The 19,908-nt window shown below is 41.1% G+C and overlaps 1 long non-coding RNA gene and 1 pseudogene across 2 annotated transcripts in view; one reads left to right on the forward strand and one right to left on the reverse strand.

Moving 5' to 3' along the window:
• Positions 1-19,908, reverse strand: part of LOC147474482 (LRR receptor kinase SERK2-like) — a 62,602-nt pseudogene that overhangs the window by 26,292 nt on the left and 16,402 nt on the right. The gene's annotated exons all lie outside the window — the stretch shown is intronic.
• On the forward strand, positions 7,455-18,849 carry LOC147474484 (uncharacterized). Its single transcript, XR_015208597.1, has 5 exons — positions 7,455-7,483; positions 7,578-7,658; positions 7,799-7,873; positions 17,050-17,124; positions 18,471-18,849. It is a non-coding gene; the product is annotated as an uncharacterized LOC147474484 (long non-coding RNA).

Below are 19,908 nucleotides of genomic sequence, written 5' to 3' on the forward strand. Positions count from 1 at the left end.
GGAGAGTTTTAGCTCATGATCCTAGGATTGAATTAAACTACAAGAAGATATGTGAAATGAAAAAGAAAGAGAATGAAACAAGAAAACTACCACCGCTTACCTAAATGAAGAAGAGTTTTTAAAAACTAGAGAGAGTTCCCCATTAACAAGTTACAAGCTTTTCTCTAAAACTAAGACTAAAAAACAAAATTAAAGACATGGATGTAAATGAAAAGTAAAAGTCAAGGAAGTAAAAGCTTCCAACTCCCAAAATCAGCCCCCTTTACATAAGAGAGCTTTTTTTCTCTTCTCCCACGTGAAACACTCTCCTCTCATTTATTTTTCACTTATCCACAACTAACCCCCATTTGACACCTTTCATTTTTTAGATAATCATCACCTAAATCCAACTAACTCATTAACTTCATGCAAGGTGTCAAATTTGCACCAATTATTTGCACCTTTGTCTTGACTTGCATGATGACTCATCAAATCTTATGGGCCCGCCTAGTGGGTCCACGCATGATGTCCGTTGGCAGTCCGGTCTTTTGGCATTTTTACAACTTCCCGCCCTATTTGTAGAGTTCATCACACCGATCGCTTCGAGCTTTCACTCGTCGCCGATTCGAGTCCCGGTTCAAGAGATATGAGCTTCGAAGTTTGATGTTGCAGGCACATAATCCCGTTTTCGACCGGATTATGTATTATTTGAGTCTTTGGGCTTTAGTCCGAATTTGTTGGGCTTCACATGGGCTTGATCGGAAGGCATGTGTATACTCCCTATTCCGCGGCTTAAATGCCGACTTTATCATCATTTTTACATTAGTTGCTCCAACCTGCAAAAAACACTAAGATGCGATTATTTCATGATTATTAAGCACAAAATTGACCGAAATGTTATGTCTCTACAGGTTTTTATAATACAGTTTTGGGTGCTTATCAACTGCTGTGTCTACTTTAGAAGGCTTCGTGGTAATGACTTCATCTATCTCCTGCTTTATGTGGATGACATGCTTATTGCTTCCAAAAGCATGGTAGAGATAGACAAGTTAAAATCTCAACTTAGCTCTGAGTTTGAGATGAAAGACTTAGGTGGAGCCAAGAAGATACTGGGCATGGAAATTGACAGAGATAGGAAGAAGCGACGGATAGTTGTATCTCAGAAGAAATACCTTCAGAAAGTAATTTCTCGATTTGGTATGGAGAATGCAAAGTCGGTTTCTACACCTTTAGCTGGGCATTTTAGGCTTTTAACTAAGTTCTCTCCTAGTTCGGTGGAGGAACAAAAGCATATGGCTAATGTTCCTTATGCAAGTGCCGTGGGCAGTTTGATGTATGCTATGGTGTGCACACGCCCAGATATTTCACAGGCAATTAGTGTTGTAAGCAGGTATATGGCAAATCCTGGGAAGCAGCATTGGGAGGCAGTGAAATGGGTACTAAGGTAATTTGAAGCGGTACCTTGGATGTGGGATTAGCTTATGGTGGAGGCACTTGTTATGTCACTGGGTTTGTGGATTTCGATTATGCATGGTGATCTAGATAGACAACGATCGACCATCTGGTTATGTGTTTATGATGCATGGTGCACCGGTTAGTTGGAGGTCTATGCTATTGTGCTACAGCTTGCTCTATCTACTACGAGGAGAAGTATATGGCAATGGCGAGGCAGGATTGAAAGAGGCACTATGGCTTCGAGGTCTTCTAGATGATATGAGTATTAAGCAGAACAGTGTTGCTTCGTATTGTGATAGTCAGAGTGCTATTCATTTGGCGAAGAACCAAGTTCATCATGCTCGGACCAAGCATATTGATGTCCGTTATCACTTTATATGGGATGTCGTTGAGGATGGTGATGTAGCACTTGAGAAAGTGGACACCCATGACAATCCTGCTGATATGCTGACGAAAGTTGTCACCGGAGTTAAGTTCCAACACTGTTTAAACTTGCTCCAAATCCTACATGTTTGAAAGAGCCCTTTGTGGGCATGGCCCTTCGGTGCAGTTGACTGCGAGTCTTCCTTGCTGGATGTGTTCCTACTGGATGTGTTATTGCTGGATGTGTTCGGCTTGGTTTTATGTGTTAAAACCTCACCGAGGTGGAGAATGTAGAGAAAAAAGGATTTTTTTTTTCTCTTTCATGTCTAGAGTGCACCGCGCCTCTCGATGGCGACATGGCTTGTGACCAGTGTTTTGCTTTAACTCAAGCCTCCGATGGGCGCGACCCTCCAGTGTTTTGGGCACACCTGCGCCTCCGATGGGCGCGACCTGCGCTCCACCAATTTCAGCCCGAAATTCACTGTTTCATAAGCTTTTCTGAAATAGTATAAAAATAGGTTTTTTCTGTAGAAACCTAACTTTTCCAAAACCAAGAAAGAGAGAGATTATAAGAGAGCAATTCTTTGTGAGTTGAGTATTCATTCTTTGTGAGTGAATTGAAAGACTTTGTAACTCGTTACTCCGGACATCTAGTAAAGCTTGGAACTCGCAGATGTGGGCGTAGGCAAATCGAACCCCGATATATCTCGTCTTGTGGTTTGTTCTTCTTTTACATTAATTGTTTTACTTTATATGCTTGTTATTTGATATTGAGAAGTGTTGGGATATTGCTTGGAGGGTGTTGAAGTCTTGTCTATTGAGAAGGATCGATCCTTGTGTTGGATTGATCCGTTTGTTGTGGGTAACGTTGTTTCACCAGTCATTTATTCACATCATGTTTTTTTTTTAGCTTGTATGTGTTTTTATAAGAAGTTGTTGTTTTAATGTATGAATGTGCTTGTAGAAATGCTTATAAGACATTTTTTTTTATAAGAAATGCATACACCCAATGACTTATGTAGGAATGGGGTCATTCCATAAGTGGAACAGTAGAATGAGTATTTCTTCTTTGTTGAATTACAGGTTTGAACCTGTCTGGTATTCCCCATCACGTTAACTTGACTAAATTTACATGAGGTTCGTGTCTCAACTTTTTAACCACCAGACCAAAACTATAGAGCAGAAAATCATGTGCCTTCTCCAAGAATCAACTAAATTTGATCATCTCATTCAAATCCATGCTTACGTCGTCAAAACTTCTCTTAGTGAAAATAATTTCATTTTAGCTAAGTTATTGCACCAAATCTTTTCTTGCCGCTTAAGAACTTGCAATATGCACGGTCTATTTTTGATGAAATTCAGTCTCCAGATACTTTTATATGGAATACTATGATTCGAGCTTACTTAAATGTCCCAAACCCCCCCCCCAAGAGTCTTTGTCACTTTTCTTCCAAATGCAACTTCGAGATGGTATTGTTGTTGATAGTTTCAGCCTTTCTTTGGTTCTTCAAGCATGTGGGAGATCTGTAGATTATACAAGTGGTAGAAGGGTACACACCCATGTTGTTAAACTTGGATTTGCTTCGATTTGTTTGTGCAAACGGCTCTTATTGAGATGTATGCTTGGATATATTGACGTTGCAAAAAATATTTTGGATGAAATGGATCAACCGGATATGGTTTCATATAATGTCTTGCTGGCTAAGTGTGTTTGAATTGGGAAATTTGATTTAGCTCGTCAGTTATTTGATAAGATGCCAGCTAAGGATTTGGTTTCTTGGAATACCATGATCCATGGATTTGCAACATGCGGTGATGTGGGTACTGCTAGGCAATTGTTCGATATGAGTTCTGAGAGAGACTTGGTTTCTTGGAGCTCGATGATTGCAGGCTATGCCAAAAGTAGGCAATCTAATGAAGCATTAATACTATTTCATGATATGCAATCAGCCAATGTGAGACCTGATAGAGTGACCATGGTTAGTGTGTTGTTTGCCTGTGGCGACTTGGGTGCATTAGGAATGGGAAAGATTGTCCATGAATACATAGATAGAAATAAAGTTGAGATTGCCGTGAAACTTGGGACTTCTCTTGTGGACATGTATGCAAAGTATGGGGATATAGAGAACTCACTCAAAGTCTTTAATGGTATGGGTGTGAAAGATGTCTTAACTTGGAGTGCTGTGATTATAGGACGTGCTAATCATGGATTTGGGGAGCATGCACTTGATTACCTCGCCAAGATGATTTCTGGAGGAATTAAAGCTAATGATATCACCTTTATTGGTGTGTTAAGCGCATGCAGCCATGTTGGTGTTGTTGATAGGGGTTGGACATACTTCACATCGATGAACGATAAATATGGTGTCACTCCTAAGATTGAGCACTATGGATGCATGGTTGATCTGTTGGTCGAATTTGGCGACACCTCGAGAGGCAAGAGAGCTTTATTAGAAATATGCCCTTTGCTCCCCGATGCCATTGTTTGGAGGACCTTCATTAGTGCATGTAAAATTCACAAGAACATGGAATTAGTAGAAGAAGCTACTGTTAATCTTCTTGAACTAGAACCTCATATGGATGGAAACTATGTGCTATTGTCAAATATGTATGCTCAAGGCAAGAAATGGGATGATGTTGTGAATGTTAGGAGGAGGATGAGAGATAAAACATTCATAAGATTCCGGGAGTAGTTCTATTGAAGTTGATAATGTGGTTTATGAGTTCATTGCAGGTTATAGGTCACACCCCAAGTCAAAGGAGATATATGAAATGTTGGTCGAGATGATTGATCGGTTGTATATCGTGGGATACAAACAATTGATATCTTGAGATCGCAAGATATGAATGACAAAGCAAAAGAACATGCATTGGCTTATCACAATGAGAACCGGCATTTGCTTTTGGACTTTTGAGCCCCGGGTCGCAATACTGATTGTAAAGATTCGAAGTCGTGAAGATTGCCATTTGGCCTTCAAACTTTTATCCATCATCTATGAACGGGAGATAATTGTTAGGGATCGTAACCGCTTTCATCATTTCGTTGGAGGGTCTTGCACTTGTAGGGACTTTTGGTAATACCCACTTGCATGTTAATTGCATTTGCATTCCCCCATAATTCTCTACATCTAGTTGCAGCCTAGAATGTAGCTATTAGTGTGTGCTGGCCTGCTGGACCTACATCCAATGTCTGAGTTGAGCATGCTTTATACCATCAAGGATGGGGTGTGCAATATGTTTCTTAACCTTTATAGGAAATGATAATATTTAAGCTCAACTTCCATTACTTAGCTTTGTTTACGGTAAAATAAACTTTGAAAGGCAATACTTAGGCACCAATTCATCATAACACATATATGTAGAAACTGCATGTCCAATCATGCCCCAGTGCCCCACTTCACAGCAGTATACTAGTATATTTCGGAACAAATTCTGAAATTTATATATGTAGACATTTTTCATGGGATTTTGAAATATCTCATGAATATATAAAGAGAGAAAAATTGGCAGCGACTCAAAAGTAGAAAAACAAGCAGAAAGAGAAGTCTCAAAACTTCTCCGAAACATCATAGAAGTTTATACAAGTGGAGGCATGGTTGATCTGTTGGGTCGAATGGCGCACCTCAGAGAGGCAAGAGAGCTTATTAGAAATATGCCCTTTGCTCCTGATGCCATTGTTTGGCAGACCTTCCTTAGTGCATGTAAAATTCACAAGAACATGGAATTAGTAGAAGAAGCTACTGTTAATCTTCTTAAATTAGAACCTCATATGGATGGAAATTATGTGCTATTGTCAAATATGTATGCTCAAGACAAGAAATGGGATGATGTTGTGAATGTTAGGAGGAGGATGAGAGATAAAAACATTCATAAGATTCCTGGGAGTAGTTCTATTTTATCAACTTCAATAGAACTACAATGTTCCTTGGGTATGAACATACAATGTTCATAGTCCATATTGGTGGGTATGAACACTCAATGTTCATATCTATTATTAGGTTATGAACATTTATTGGTTTAATGTTCTGGTTTATTGGTGTGTGAACTAATATGGCTTTCATCATGTGCATTGCAGTTTTGGTTTTGTGAGCACTCTGTAGTCATCAAGAAGGTAGAGAATCATGAAACCAAATTCCCGAGGTGTGCAAGGTGGAATTTGAAGACCTTACTTGATGCGTTCAGAAAGACACCAATAACAGAAATAGCTGCAAGTCAGATTGTTGTTGATGCTGAAGTAGCAACGGAGGATGAAAAGACTTTACTTCATGACATGTATAGTGATTTAGTCACAAACAATGAAGTACCAGTCCAGTCTACTGTAGAAAACATTGATGCATTGAAAATGGAGAACAAAGAACTGAAGGAGAGGGTCATCAAGCTTGAAAAGCAAATTATGTCTTCCAGAGATGAAATTGAAAAGTTAAAGGCAAAGTTAAAATAGCAGCAAGAGAGGGATATGTCTGATGAGGTAGAATTGCAACCTAATGAAGTAATGGTTGAAGTGCAGCAGGGGCATCCTAATGAAGTCACAAATGCAGTCCACCCGGCTGAAGTGCATCAGGGGCCTTCTGACGAAGTCACAACTGATGAAGTTCAGCAGAGTAAGTATGTCGGAGAACCATTTGATGGTCCATCATTTGATCTTCGAAAGTAACCTTGTCACCTCGGATAAAGATGAGGATAAGGATGTCGAGGGAGTTAAGAAACCTTGCTCACTAGTAAAAGCGAAGTCAAGGACAATAAAGAAAGGAGAAGTAAAGTGATTGGTGAGGATTTCACTGGTGATGGGTGGAAAAAAAAGAAGAAAAGTGACACTGGGAAGGAAACTCTTGTTGATGACAGTACCTGTAAAGTCCTGAATTAGTATTAAGGGTATTTTTGTAAATTTCATATCAAATCCAGGGTTGTTATGTAATTTGGTCGTCGGGTTTATATTTCAAAGGTACGTAACTTACCGAAACTTGACTCCGACTCATAAGTCACGTTAGGTAAGCGACCATAGGCGAAAATTTGACAAAATGCCGGTTAGCGGTTTGTCGCGTCTCGCGGGTGTCCGCACGAAGTTAACGACTTTACACTGAAAGTGGGTCATTGCTATAGCCTGCGGTGAGATAGAATATAGAAGACTAAATTTAGCGGGATGGGCCGAAAAATAATCAAGACGCTAAGTCGAATTAGTGGGGGTTAGGAGTTTAAGTAGGACGTTAAGGCTAATTAGGATATATTGGGCTTGGGCCCAAATATATCGGCCCAAATTGAAACCACGAAATCGCGAAACTGAAAAATCGAAAATCAGCCAAACCAAAAACCGCACGAAACCAACAGTAAAACCGAAATCGCGAAATCCAAATCGCACCCATCTTCCCCAATTCGCATCTCTCAAAACCTAGGAGAGAGAAATATCAAATCACCCAAATTCAACCGATTCCACCCAAAAACTTAAACACCCAATCACTAACAACCCTTAATCAAGCTTGGAGATTCAAAAATTATTGGATTTGCATCGTACCGCCGCTGCCGCCGCTGCCGGGTGAGTTTAATTTGCTTCAATCGATAGTTTAAACTCGTTTTAAGGGATTGGATGTGTTACTGAAGATATTGAATGGGGTGGGTGTATATTTCAAAGAAAGATAGGATTGAGTAGAAGTGAATTCGAAAGCATACCGGGTTTAAATCGAGATAAGAGGTGAGTTAGTTTCGCCTCAATCAAATAATTTGAACTCGATTTCGTTCTATTTGGTTGTATTGATGAAGGATGATTGAAATTGGGTGGTTGTTAGGTCGACAGTAGCTATTTGGAGAGGAATGGCTTGACGAAATCAGCCGAGAAGAAAGCGGAAGGAAGCATTCTTACTGATTTGGTAAGAGATTTTGATATTCTCTAGTTCTATACGCTGTTTGATGAAGTTATTATGGTTGGAGTGTTGGAATTAGGATGGGATTGTGATGTATTGGAAAAAAATGATAATAATAATTGGAATTGGTTGTTTAATGTGGGCAGTAGCTCGGTTTGGAGAAGGAGAGTTGCGATTTTGGTGCAGCAGCGAGCTAGGAGCGATTGTTGCTTGCTGACTCGGTAAGAATTGCTATATTCACTTTAATTTAAAGAAGTTATGTTAGTCTAAACTTGGTTAGGATTTGATTAAGTAAGGAACGATTGATAAGGAAGACAACAGTAAATATTGCGAGAAATTTAATGTGAATGGAATAGTGGAATTTGTTGTTGTTGTCGGAGTCGAGAAAAATCTTAATCGTTATTGGACGCGATAGGATTGGCGTAGATATGAGGGCCTGCCATGGCTGAAATAGCCGTAGAAATTTGTCGAAGTATGATGGTTTTAAAATGGCTGGTGAGCTCTGATTAACGGTAGTTAGATAAAAATTTACCCGAAACCAAATTCGTAGTGTCGAGATTCTTCTCGACTTACGTTATATAAGAATTCTCGTTCGTTCGATAACTTCTAATGGTCGACGTATATATATATGATGTGTAGGAGTAAATACGAGGGAATTTGATTAAGTACCGGATTTGGATTAGGTTAAAGTGGGCCGGAGGAGAACGGAGCTTGCTAAGGTAGGAACCTACATACCAATATATAGTCTGCTTATTTTCATGCATGATTTGAGTTGTTTAAAATGTTAAGAAATAGTTTGCGTATCAACCATGCATGTATATATGATATTCATGTTTTTGCATTGTAGTTTTCCTCGATATGAATTAAGTATATGGATAGCTTTCAGCGTGAAATAGTTTTCTGTAAAATCGGGGGTAGCGAGGGATTGTTTTCGGTTAAAAGTGAAAAACTGGTTTTGGGGAAAGGTTCGTCTCTTGTCTCGATAAGGAGAGAGAGATGGATTTTGTATCGCGGGTAAGGATTACCCGGTTGTTTGTAACTAGGTGCGAAGTTCGATTGGTCCCGGGATGGTGCGTGTTATTTACGATGATTCGCCGTTTGGGGAATCATCGGTTGTTATTTACTATGACCGCCCGTTTGGGAGTCATAGGTTGTTACGCTTTCGATTTGGAAATCCGGGAACTCACACCTATATAATCAACGCTTTTAAAAGAAAAACTAGATATGTAACTAGAGTATTTGAAAATAATCGGTTATCTGAGTATATATATATAGATATTACTATGTTTATCACGAGGAGATTTAGAAAAGGAACCGTGAATTCCTATAAAGAAGGAACCGTTGTCGCATTTTCGAGACGGCGGCTTCGCTTCTAGGATTCCAATCGGTGGTGTACACCTTCGAGGTGGTGGGCCACCTTTAAAGGGATGCATCACTTTGGATGTAGTCCGGGAATTCCTTTTCTACTTTTCTAGATAACCATGCTTATGCGTGTCATATTTGTATGGTGATTAGCTTGTGTGGGGTTACATGCTACCTCGATGAGGTTTAGACGCCGAGGAGTGAGAGTTTAGTCCACTCGGATGTGTCGGGGATCCTGAAAGCAGTCTGCGGTCGTCGAACGGTTGACCACCGTAAGTTAGGTGACAGCCGTATGGGGTCGGGGTCGGGTGAGGCCCCCCGAGCCCTAAAAGCTTTGGGGATTTTGTGTGTCTGAACGAACAACAACGGCATTTCAGCTCCACGGGTAAAATCAGGAAAACAACGGTGCATGGTTCACTAATTGGGAAATCTTGAACCGAGATTGCCCGGATTGAGTACCCGGTCATTACCCTACTCACCATTCTAATAGGATGCAGCGGCCACAATAGTTGTATGATGGTTGTGAAAGATATATTTGAATATTAAAGAAGCATGCCGATATGATTTATGCTAGCTAGTGATGTATGTATATAGTCACGATATTTTGATTCGTATTATAAAAACCTGCATGTTTCAAATGATTTCTATAAGTAGAATATGTATTGGTTATGTGCGTTTCTACTGGGCATAGTTGTTTGCTCATCCTACTTAACATTTCAGACGAGCCAGTTGCGGAGGAGGGTTTCCCTAACCCTAGTGATGACGGGTATGGTGATTTGGGAGGATTTCCCATGCTTGACGAGAGGCAGAGTCAAGTTTATATTTTTGATCATAGAGATGACCTAGGTTATTCTTTTGTTTGTATATAATGAGCCTAGCTCTTTTCTTTGGATGTATAGAGATAGTTCCTTCTTTTGTTGTATATATAGAGAGCTAGGTCATTTTGATGTAATAATCGTATTTGGCAACGGTTCTCCTTGTTTTGTAGTTATATCGTCATATCCCTGTAGTAGTTAGAGTTAAGTGTAGTATATATGGTTGTTGGATGTATGTATGGTTGTTGGAAGGGAATTATAAGATGTCCAGGGTTTATGACAGGTTATGACAGGTTTTTAGGGTTTACGAACGTCGATCAAACAAAGGAAGCTCTGCCGAAATTTCGGTAGAATCGGGATAGGTGTCTGCCTCGAGATTCATTCCACGTCCTCGGGATGTGTGTTGGGTCTCGGGGCGTGACAGAAAACGTGGTATCAGAGCGTCCACTATTAGATCCGTCTGGGAGCTATAGTGGGGGACTCGGTCGCGACGTGTTTCCAAAGTTTTAGTCGGAAACCGATAAAACTCTAAGTAGGGGTTACGTACGTTAAGCGTTAGTACTAGCTTAGCAATGTCGAGACGTCGCACGGGTAGTTGTCTGGTCACAGCAGAGAGCGCGGAGACGTGTCGAAAGTTTGGACGAATCGGACACTATAAGGGTCAGAGTGAATTTTCATTTCAAAGTGGAGGGCGACCGCCTCCTCTGTAAAGCCACTGCTTCATCTTGAAATTCTACTCGCGCTCATTCTATGCATAATTTTGAGAAATTCTCTCTAATGTATCATACACTGAGTTGGCTCTTTGTGTATGTGCAGAATAGTCACCATGGATCCGGAAAGTACTAGTGGTGATGATGCTACGGATCGTGGTCGGGAGGACCGAATGGATAGGCTCCCTCTATGATGAATCAAATGGCTCAAGCACAAAATGAGATGAAATGAGATCGAAAGTTTGAGGGCTAGTCGGAACGAGCCCCAACCTCTTCTGACCTCCACTGTTATTCCACCTGGTGTAACACCAGAGGTAGCATCCCCAACCACAGTGAGAGTTGAGGAGTTCAGACCACCAGTGCAAAGTCAATCGGGGTTTCTGCTTGCAAATTTCATGGGATTCACGTCCACCTGAATTTGTGGGGTCTTCGAGGTTAAAGTAGCCGAAGATTGGTTGCTAGACATGTCGAGTATGCTAGACTCTATGATGTGTCTTGATGTGGAGCGGGTCACTTTGGGCTGCCTTCATGCTTAGAGGTGAAGCCAAACACCGGTGGATCGGTGTTAAGGGCGCGGGAGACGTTTCCTATGAGTTGGGCTAAGTTTGAGGAACTCTTTCTTTTGAGGTATGTTCTGAGGCGTGCAGAGATAAGAAGCGAATGGAATTCCTCAAGTTAGAACAAGGAAACATGACGGTGGGGGCGATTATGAAGAGAAATTCCATCGTTTCTTTCCACGATCACGGGGAAGGAGATGATTTCCACGAAAAAGCTAAGGCTCGGAAATTCATTGACGGTTTGAAACCGTATATGCAGAGCAAGATGTCGGTCCTTGATCGATACTTATCTTTGCCGAGGCTGTGAGAAGAGCTCAAGGAATTGAAAGAGTTGATGATCGAGTTATTCTTCTGAGAGGCAAGAGGTTGGAAGGGTAAGACGGTAAATTGATTCGGGGGTAGGCGGGATACTGGAAAAAGACAGTCTACCAAAGGCGGTGGTTCAGTGGTCGCAATGGATGTATAGGCAGTCTTTCAGCCAGGCACCACGGTGGAGGGCACAGTACCGCATGGGGGTTTGAATGTGGTTAGGCCGCCACGAGTCTACCGATTCATGAGACCGACGAGTGGATCACGAAGGCCACCGAGGGTACCGCTCCTTCTCGCACTGAGCACGGTGCAGAATTTGAGGCCTCGTGGTCGAGAGCTAGATTGCAATCTGTAATACCCCGTGAGTACAGTCAGGGGAGAGAGTGGTTTGCTATGGTTGCGGTGAATTTGGGCATATCGGCGGTTTTGTCCCAAGTCGGTTCGGGGGTGGAGCGAGAGACCACGAGGGCAAAGTGTATTATCTAGTGCCAGAGGAAGAGGTTATGGATCCTGCTCCAGTCCAAGAGGAAGCCACGGTATATAATGCTATGGGGGCAGATATCAGCGCTACCGATCAAGTGGTTGAAGGTATGATATGTCTGTTTACACATAATGTGCATGTCCTGTTTGATACGGGTGCTACTCATTCTTTCATTGCTAAAAATATGGTGGAGATTCTTGGTTTGGATGTAGTTAATACCGGGAGGAAGCTTATTTTATCTACTCCTCTAGGAAAGAGAACTATGTTCTTTGAAGTTTGTCACCATTGTGTGATAAAGATAGGTGATAGGGAGATGATAGTCGATCTAACGGTGATGGACCTAAAAGATTTCGATATCATCGTAGGGATGGATTTGTTAGGGAAGTATCATGCCCATGTAGATTGTTTTGCCCAAGGCAATGACGCTTAGAGTGCCGGACGGGACTGAGGTTGTGTTTGAGGGGATTAGAAATACGGTCTCGAGTGGTGAAGACCAAGTCGACTTCAAGTATGATAGATAATGGATTGTTAGCTGGTCTTAGTCTCCAAGGGCGAAGTTGAATCTTCGAGCTTGTTCCTCAGAAGTTAGTGAGTTTTGCGTGTTGTTCCCAGATGCATTGCCGGGATTGCCTCCCTGGCGTGAGATAGATTTTGTAATAGATCTAATGCCGGGAACGTCGCCTATTTCGATGATTCCTTATCGAATGGCTCCTCTCGAAATGAGAGAACTCAAGTCCCAATTAGATGAATTGAAAAGATTGGGGTTTATAAGGGAAAGTCAGTCACCTTGGGGAGCACCGGTGTTATTTGTGAAGAAGAAGGATGGGTCATTTCGGCTATGTGTGGATTATCGGAAGCTGAATAATGTGACTATCAAGAACAAATATCCGTTGCCTAGGATCAATGACCTATTTGATCAGTTAAGGGGTGCTAAGTATTTCTCGAAGATAGATCTCAGAACAGGCTACCATCAGATGAGAATTCGGGAAGAAGATATAAGAGCGACTTTCCGCTACGGCTAGGGCATTTTGAGTTTTTGGTGTTACCATTTGGATTGACCAATGCTCCGGCTGCATTTATGGATCTCATGCACCGAGTGATGTGGAAATACCTAGATCAATTTGTTATCGTATTCATAGATGACATCTTGATTTATTCCAAGACTAGGGCGGAACACAAGGAACACTTGAGGATTGTCTTCCAAACATTAGTTGATCATCAGCTTTATGCCAAGTTCAGCAAGTGTGAGTTCTGGTTGAATGAAATGAGGTTCTTAGGGCATGTTGTATCGGAGAATGGAATCAAAGTTGATCGTTCAAAGATAGAGGCAGTGAATAATTGGCCGAGACCGACGTCAGCGACGGAAATCAGGAGTTTCTTGGGATTGGCAGGTTATTACCGTCGTTTTGTAGAAGGATTCTCTAGCATAGCGTCGTCCTTAACTAGATTGACACAGAAGGATGTGAAGTTTGAATGGACGGAGGCATGCGAGAAAGCTTTCCAAGAGCTAAAGACGCGATTGATAACAGCGCCAGTCTTGACTATTCCAGATCCGGAGAAGAGCTATGTGATTTATACTGATGCCTCTAACACCGGATTAGGATGTGTCTTAATGCAAGAAGGCCAAGTGATAGCGTATGCTTCTAGGCAATTGAATGCCCATGAGAAGAATTATCCTACTCATGACTTGGAGTTAGCGGCGATCATTCATGCTCTAAAGATATGGAGGCATTATGTGTATGGTGAGAAGTTTGAGATATTCTCGGATCACAAGAGTCTCAAGTACTTGTTCTCGCAGAAAGATTTGAATATGAGGCAGAGGAGATGGGTTGAGTACATGGAGGACTATACATTCACATTGCAATACCATCCGGGTAAAGCAAATGTAGTTGCCGATGCATTGAGTAGGAAGCGAGAACATGTCTGTGCTCAGATGATGATGAAGGAGTGGCAATTGCTGGAGTCTGCTGCTTCTTATGGTTTCGAGATCACGGGAAATGGAAGTGGAGATCCTCATAAGTGCTGTTATTTAGCACAGATGACAGTGACGGCAGAAAACACCTTGGTTCAGGAGATTGTAGATGCTCAGACTACATCGAGGGATGGACCTAGGTACCGAGGATATGTGGATAATGCTGAGGATGTTGATTGGGAAAAATCCGGAGATGGAAGCATCAGATTCAGAGGAAGAATTTGGGTACCTTTTGATCACTCTTTGCGGAATAATATCTTGAGTGAAGCCCATAGATCGAAGTATACCATTCATCCTGGTGGTACCAAAATGTACAGAGATCTGCGTCGCCGGGTTTTGGTGGCCGGAATGAAGCGGCACATTCGCGAATATGTGAAGAAGTGTGCCACATGCCAACAGTGAAAGTGAACACCATAGACCACGGTCTTCTTAAACCTCGGAGATTCTGGAATGGAAGTGGGAGAATATAACCATGGATTTTGTATCCGGGTTACCGAGGACCAGTGAGGGAATGGATTCTATATGGGTCATTGTTGATAGACTGACCAAGTCTGCTCATTTCATACCTGTTAAGACTACTTACTCTGCTGAAAAGCTAAGTAGAATCTACATGTCAGAGATACTGAGGTTGCATGGGGCACCATTATCTATAATTTCAGATAGAGGTACTCAATTTACCGGTTCATTTTGGAGAAGTCTTCAAAGGGAATTGGGGACCAAACTGAAATTCAAGATAAACATTTCATCCATGAACCGATGGGCAATCGGAAAGAGTCATCCAAATCATAGAGGATATGCTTGGGCTTGCGTGCTTGATTTTGGGGGTAGTTGGAAGACTCATTTGGCATTGGCTGAGTTTGCCTACAATAACAAGTTACCAATCTAGTATTGGTATGGCTCCGTTTGAAGCGTTGTATGGCAGACCTTAAGAACACCTCCTCTGGACTGAAAACAGGAGATAGTATTATGTTGGGGCAGAGATGGTTAGTGACACCACCGAAGATCGAGTGATAATGGAATCGGTTGCTCCACGCGAAGTCGTCGAGAAAAGCTATGCGGATAGCGTGAAGCGTCCCCTTGGAATTTTATGAAGGTGACAGGGTATTCTTGAAAGTATCTCCGAAGAAGGGCATTCAGAGGTTAGGGATGAAAGCGGAAACTTGCACCTAGATATGTGGGACCATTCCGATTATTGAAGATCTACGAGCTAGCTTATAAGCTCGAGCTACCAAGAAAGGCTATCACGTGTTCATAATGTGTTCCATATCACCGATGCTACTGCAAGTATGAGCGGATCCACTACATGTTGTCGATTTGGAATCATTGGAGTTGGAAGAAGACATCACCTATCCGGAAGGGCCAGTTCAGATTCTAGATGCGAGAGAAAAGAGATTGCGGTCAAAGGTCATTCCGTTGGTAAAGGTCTTGTGGAGAAATCACAATGTAGAGGAAGCAACCTGGGAGAAAGAAACCGATATGAGGCGACAATATCCAGAATTGTTCGAGCAATAAGGTATGATTTAATTTCGAGGACGAAATTTTCTTTTAAGGAGGGTAGGATGTAAAGTCCTGAATTAGTATTAAGGGTATTTTTGTAAATTTCATATCAAATCCAGGGTTGTTATGTAATTTGGTCGTCGGGTTTATATTTCAAAGGTACGTAACTTACCGAAACTTGACTCCGACTCATAAGTCCGTTAGGTAGCGACCATAAAAATTTGACAAAATGCCGGTTAGCGGTTTCTTTGCGTCTTGAAGCCGCACGAGTTAATTAACTTACACTGAAAGTGGGTCATTGCTATATAACTGCGGTGAGATAGAATATAGAAGACTAAATTTAGCGGGATGGGCCGAAAAATAATCAAGACGCTAAGTCGAATTAGTGGGGGTTAGGAGTTTAAGTAGGACGTTAAGGCTAATTAGGATATATTGGGCTTGGGCCCAAATATATCGGCCCAAATTGAAACCACGAAATCGCGAAACTGAAAAATCGAAAATCAGCCAAACCAAAAACCGCACGAAACCAACAGTAAAACCGAAATCGCGAAATCCAAATCGCACCCATCTTCCCCAATTCGCATCTCTCAAAACCTAGGAGAGAGAAATATCAAATCGCCCAAATTCAACCGATTCCACCCAAAAACTTAAACACCCAATCACTAACAACCCTTAATCAAGCTTGGAGATTCAAAAATTATTGGATTTGCATCGTACCGCCGCTGCCGGCTGCTGCGGGTGAGTTTAATTTGCTTCAATCGATAGTTTAAACTCGTTTTAAGGGATTGGATGTGTTACTGAAGATATTGAATGGGGTGGGTGTATATTTCAGCAGTAGCAGTTGGAGTAGAAGTGAATTCGAGCATACCGAAGCGAAATCGAGATAAGAGGTGAGTTAGTTTCGCCTCAATCAAATAATTTGAACTCGATTTCGTTCTATTTGGTTGTATTGATGAAGGATGATTGAAATTGGGTGGTTGTTAGGTCGTGATAGCTATTTGGAGAGGAATGGCTTGTGAAATCAGCCGAGAAGAAAGCGGAAGGAAGCATTCTTACTGATTTGGTAAGAGATTTTGATATTCTCTAGTTCTATACGCTGTTTGATGAAGTTATTATGGTTGGAGTGTTGGAATTAGGATGGGATTGTGATGTATTGGAAAAAAATGATAATAATAATTGGAATTGGTTGTTTAATGTGGGCAAGAGCTTCGGTTTGGAGAAGGAGAGTTGCGATTTTGGGTGGTTTGAGCTAGGAAGCGATTGTTGCTTGGTCGATTTCGGTAAGAATTGCTATATTCACTTTAATTTAAAGAAGTTATGTTAGTCTAAACTTGGTTAGGATTTGATTAAGTAAGGAACGATTGATAAGGAAGACAACAGTAAATATTGCGAGAAATTTAATGTGAATGGAATAGTGGAATTTGTTGTTGTTGTCGGAGTCGAGAAAAATCTTAATCGTTATTGGACGCGATAGGATTGGCGTAGATATGAGGGCCTGCCATGGCTGAAATAGCCGTAGAGACTGTCAGAGTAACAGTGCCAGAAATGGCCTGTAGCTCTGTTAACGGTAGTTAGATAAAAATTTACCCGAAACCAAATTCGTAGTGTCGAGATTCTTCTCGACTTACGTTATATAAGAATTCTCGTTCGTTCGATAACTTCTAATGGTCGACGTATATATATATGATGTGTAGGAGTAAATACGAGGGAATTTGATTAAGTGGGCTGGATTCGGTTAAGTGGGCTGGAGGAGAACGGAGCTTGCTAAGGTAGGAACCTACATACCAATATATAGTCTGCTTATTTTCATGCATGATTTGAGTTGTTTAAAATGTTAAGAAATAGTTTGCGTATCAACCATGCATGTATATATGATATTCATGTTTTGCATTGTAGTTTTCCTCGATATGAATTAAGTATATGGATAGCTTTCGCGTGAAATAGTTTTCTGTAAAATCGGGGTAGCGAGGGATTGTTTTACGGTTAAAAGTGAAAACTGGTTTTGGGGAAAGGTTCGTCTCTTGTCTCGATGGGAGACGAGAGAGATGGATTTTGTAATCGGGTAAGGATTACCCGGTTGTTTGTAACTAGGTGCGAAGTTCGATTGGTCGGGATGGTCGTGTTATTTACGATGATTAGCGTTTGGGAATCATCGGTTGTTATTTACTATGATCGCCCGTTTGGGAGTCATAGGTTGTTACCTTTCGATTTCGGGAAATCCAGGAACTCACACCTATATAATCAACAGTTTTAAAAGAAAAACTAGATATGTAACTAGAGTATTTGAAAATAATCGGTAATACGAGTATATATATATAGATATTACTATGTTTATCACGAGGAGATTTAGAAAAGGAACCGCTGAATTCTATAAAGAAGGAACTGTTGTCGCATTTCCGGAGACGGCAGTTCGCTCTAGGATTCCAACTGTGGTGTACACCTTTCGAGGTGGTGGGCCACCTTTAAAGGGATGCATCACTGGATGTAGTCCGGGAATTCCTTTTCTACTTTTCTAGATAACCATGCTTGCGTGTCAATTTGTATGGTGATTAGCTTGTGTGGGGTTACATGCTACCTCGATGAGGTTTAGACGCAGGAGTGAGAGTTTAGTCCACTCGGATGTGTGAGGATCCGAAAGCGATCTGGTAGTCGTCGAACGGTTGACCACCGTAAGTTAGGTGACGTTATATGGGGTCGTGGTCACAGGCCCACCCGAGCCCTAAAAGCTTTGGGGATTTTGTGTGTCTGAACACAACAACGGCATTTCAGCTCCTGCCCGGTAAAATCGGAAAACAACGGTGCATGGTTCTACTTTGGGAAGTCTTGAACCGAGATTGCCTCGCGGATCGGGGCCGAAAATTACCGCACCCTCACCATTCTAATAGGATGCAGCGGCCACAATAGTTGTATGATGGTTGTGAAAGATATATTTGAATATTAAAGAAGCATGCCGATATGATTTATGCTAGCTAGTGATGTATGTATATAGTCACGATATTTTGATTCGTATTATAAAAACCTGCATGTTTCAAATGATTTCTATAAGTAGAATATGTATTGGTTATGTGCGTTTCTACTGGGCATAGTTGTTTGCTCATCCTACTTAACATTTCAGACGAGCCAGTTGCGGAGGAGGGTTTCCCTAACCCTAGTGATGACGGGTATGGTGATTTGGGAGGATTTCCCCATGCTTGACGAGAGGCAGAGTCAAGTTTATATTTTGGACTGTATAGAGATGACCTAGGTTATTCTTTTGCTGTATATAATGAGCCTAGCTCTTTTCTTTGGATGTATAGAGATAGTTCCTTCTTTTGTTGTATATATAGAGAGCTAGGTCATTTTGATGTAATAATCGTATTTGGCAACGGTTCTCCTTGTTTTGTAGTTATATCGTCATATCCCTGTAGTAGTTAGAGTTAAGTGTAGTATATATGGTTGTTGGATGTATGTATGGTTGTTGGAAGGGAATTATAAGATGTCCAGGGTTTATGACAGGTTATGACAGGTTTTTAGGGTTTACGAACGTCGATCAAACAAAGGAAGCTCTGCCGAAATTTCGGTAGAATCGGGATAGGTGTCTGCCTCGAGATTCATTCCACGTCCTCGGGATGTGTGTTGGGTCTCGGGGCGTGACAGTACCGTTCATCCTATGCTTGACCTGAAGACATGTCGATACTATATGGGTTTGGAAGAAACCCATCGAGAAGTCATTGACACGTTCTTTAAAATTGCAGACAGTGGGTAAGTTTAAGATACCAAAAAATAACATTTTGAGTAAATATCTTGTTTGACTAATGGTTATTTCTTATGGTTTTTGAAGAGCTATTGCTTGGTCAAATGGAACATTACAAATTCAAGGTGTTCTAGTTGAAGATATTCTCTTTGATAGAGAAATTGATCACCAGGTATTTTTTTATTCATACCACAATTGGACTATGAACAATGATTGTTCATAGTCTTTCGCTATGAACACTCATTGTTCATACCCACAATTGGACTATGAACAATCATTGTTCATAGTCTTTAGCTATGAACACTCATTGTTCATACTCCATCAACTTGCCAAGAATCTTGTAGCTATGAAAATTCTTTGTTCATACCATAATTAGACTATAAACATTCTTTGATCATAGTCATAAGCTATTTATGTGATGCCAATTTAAAAATAAACTTATCTATTCAACAGGTCATCGACTGGTGGGTGATTGAACTTCAACAGAGGAAGACTTGAAAAACAGGGACTTGTCTAGTATCTGCAAACTCTAAGGTGAATTTTTTATTACAAAAAAATATTGTTTCATTTATTATTATTGTCACATTCTTATTATTTCACATAATTGTTGAAACAAAGATTGTTGGAAGAAGTAGGATTGGAAACCATATTGAAGAGCATCGACTTCTCTTTGAAATTCATTGCCATTCCAATTCATTCGGACAATCATTAGACTCTTCTTGTGTTGGAGTTGGTGGAGGGACAACAAGCAAGATGGTATTACTTCAACTCCCTAAGCCACACAAAAAAAGGGTTGGAAGTTGCAAAAGAATTGGTGAGT

Source organism: Coptis chinensis, chromosome 9 (assembly GCF_015680905.1).
Source record: "Coptis chinensis isolate HL-2020 chromosome 9, ASM1568090v1, whole genome shotgun sequence".
NCBI classification, from domain to species: Eukaryota; Viridiplantae; Streptophyta; class Magnoliopsida; order Ranunculales; family Ranunculaceae; genus Coptis; species Coptis chinensis.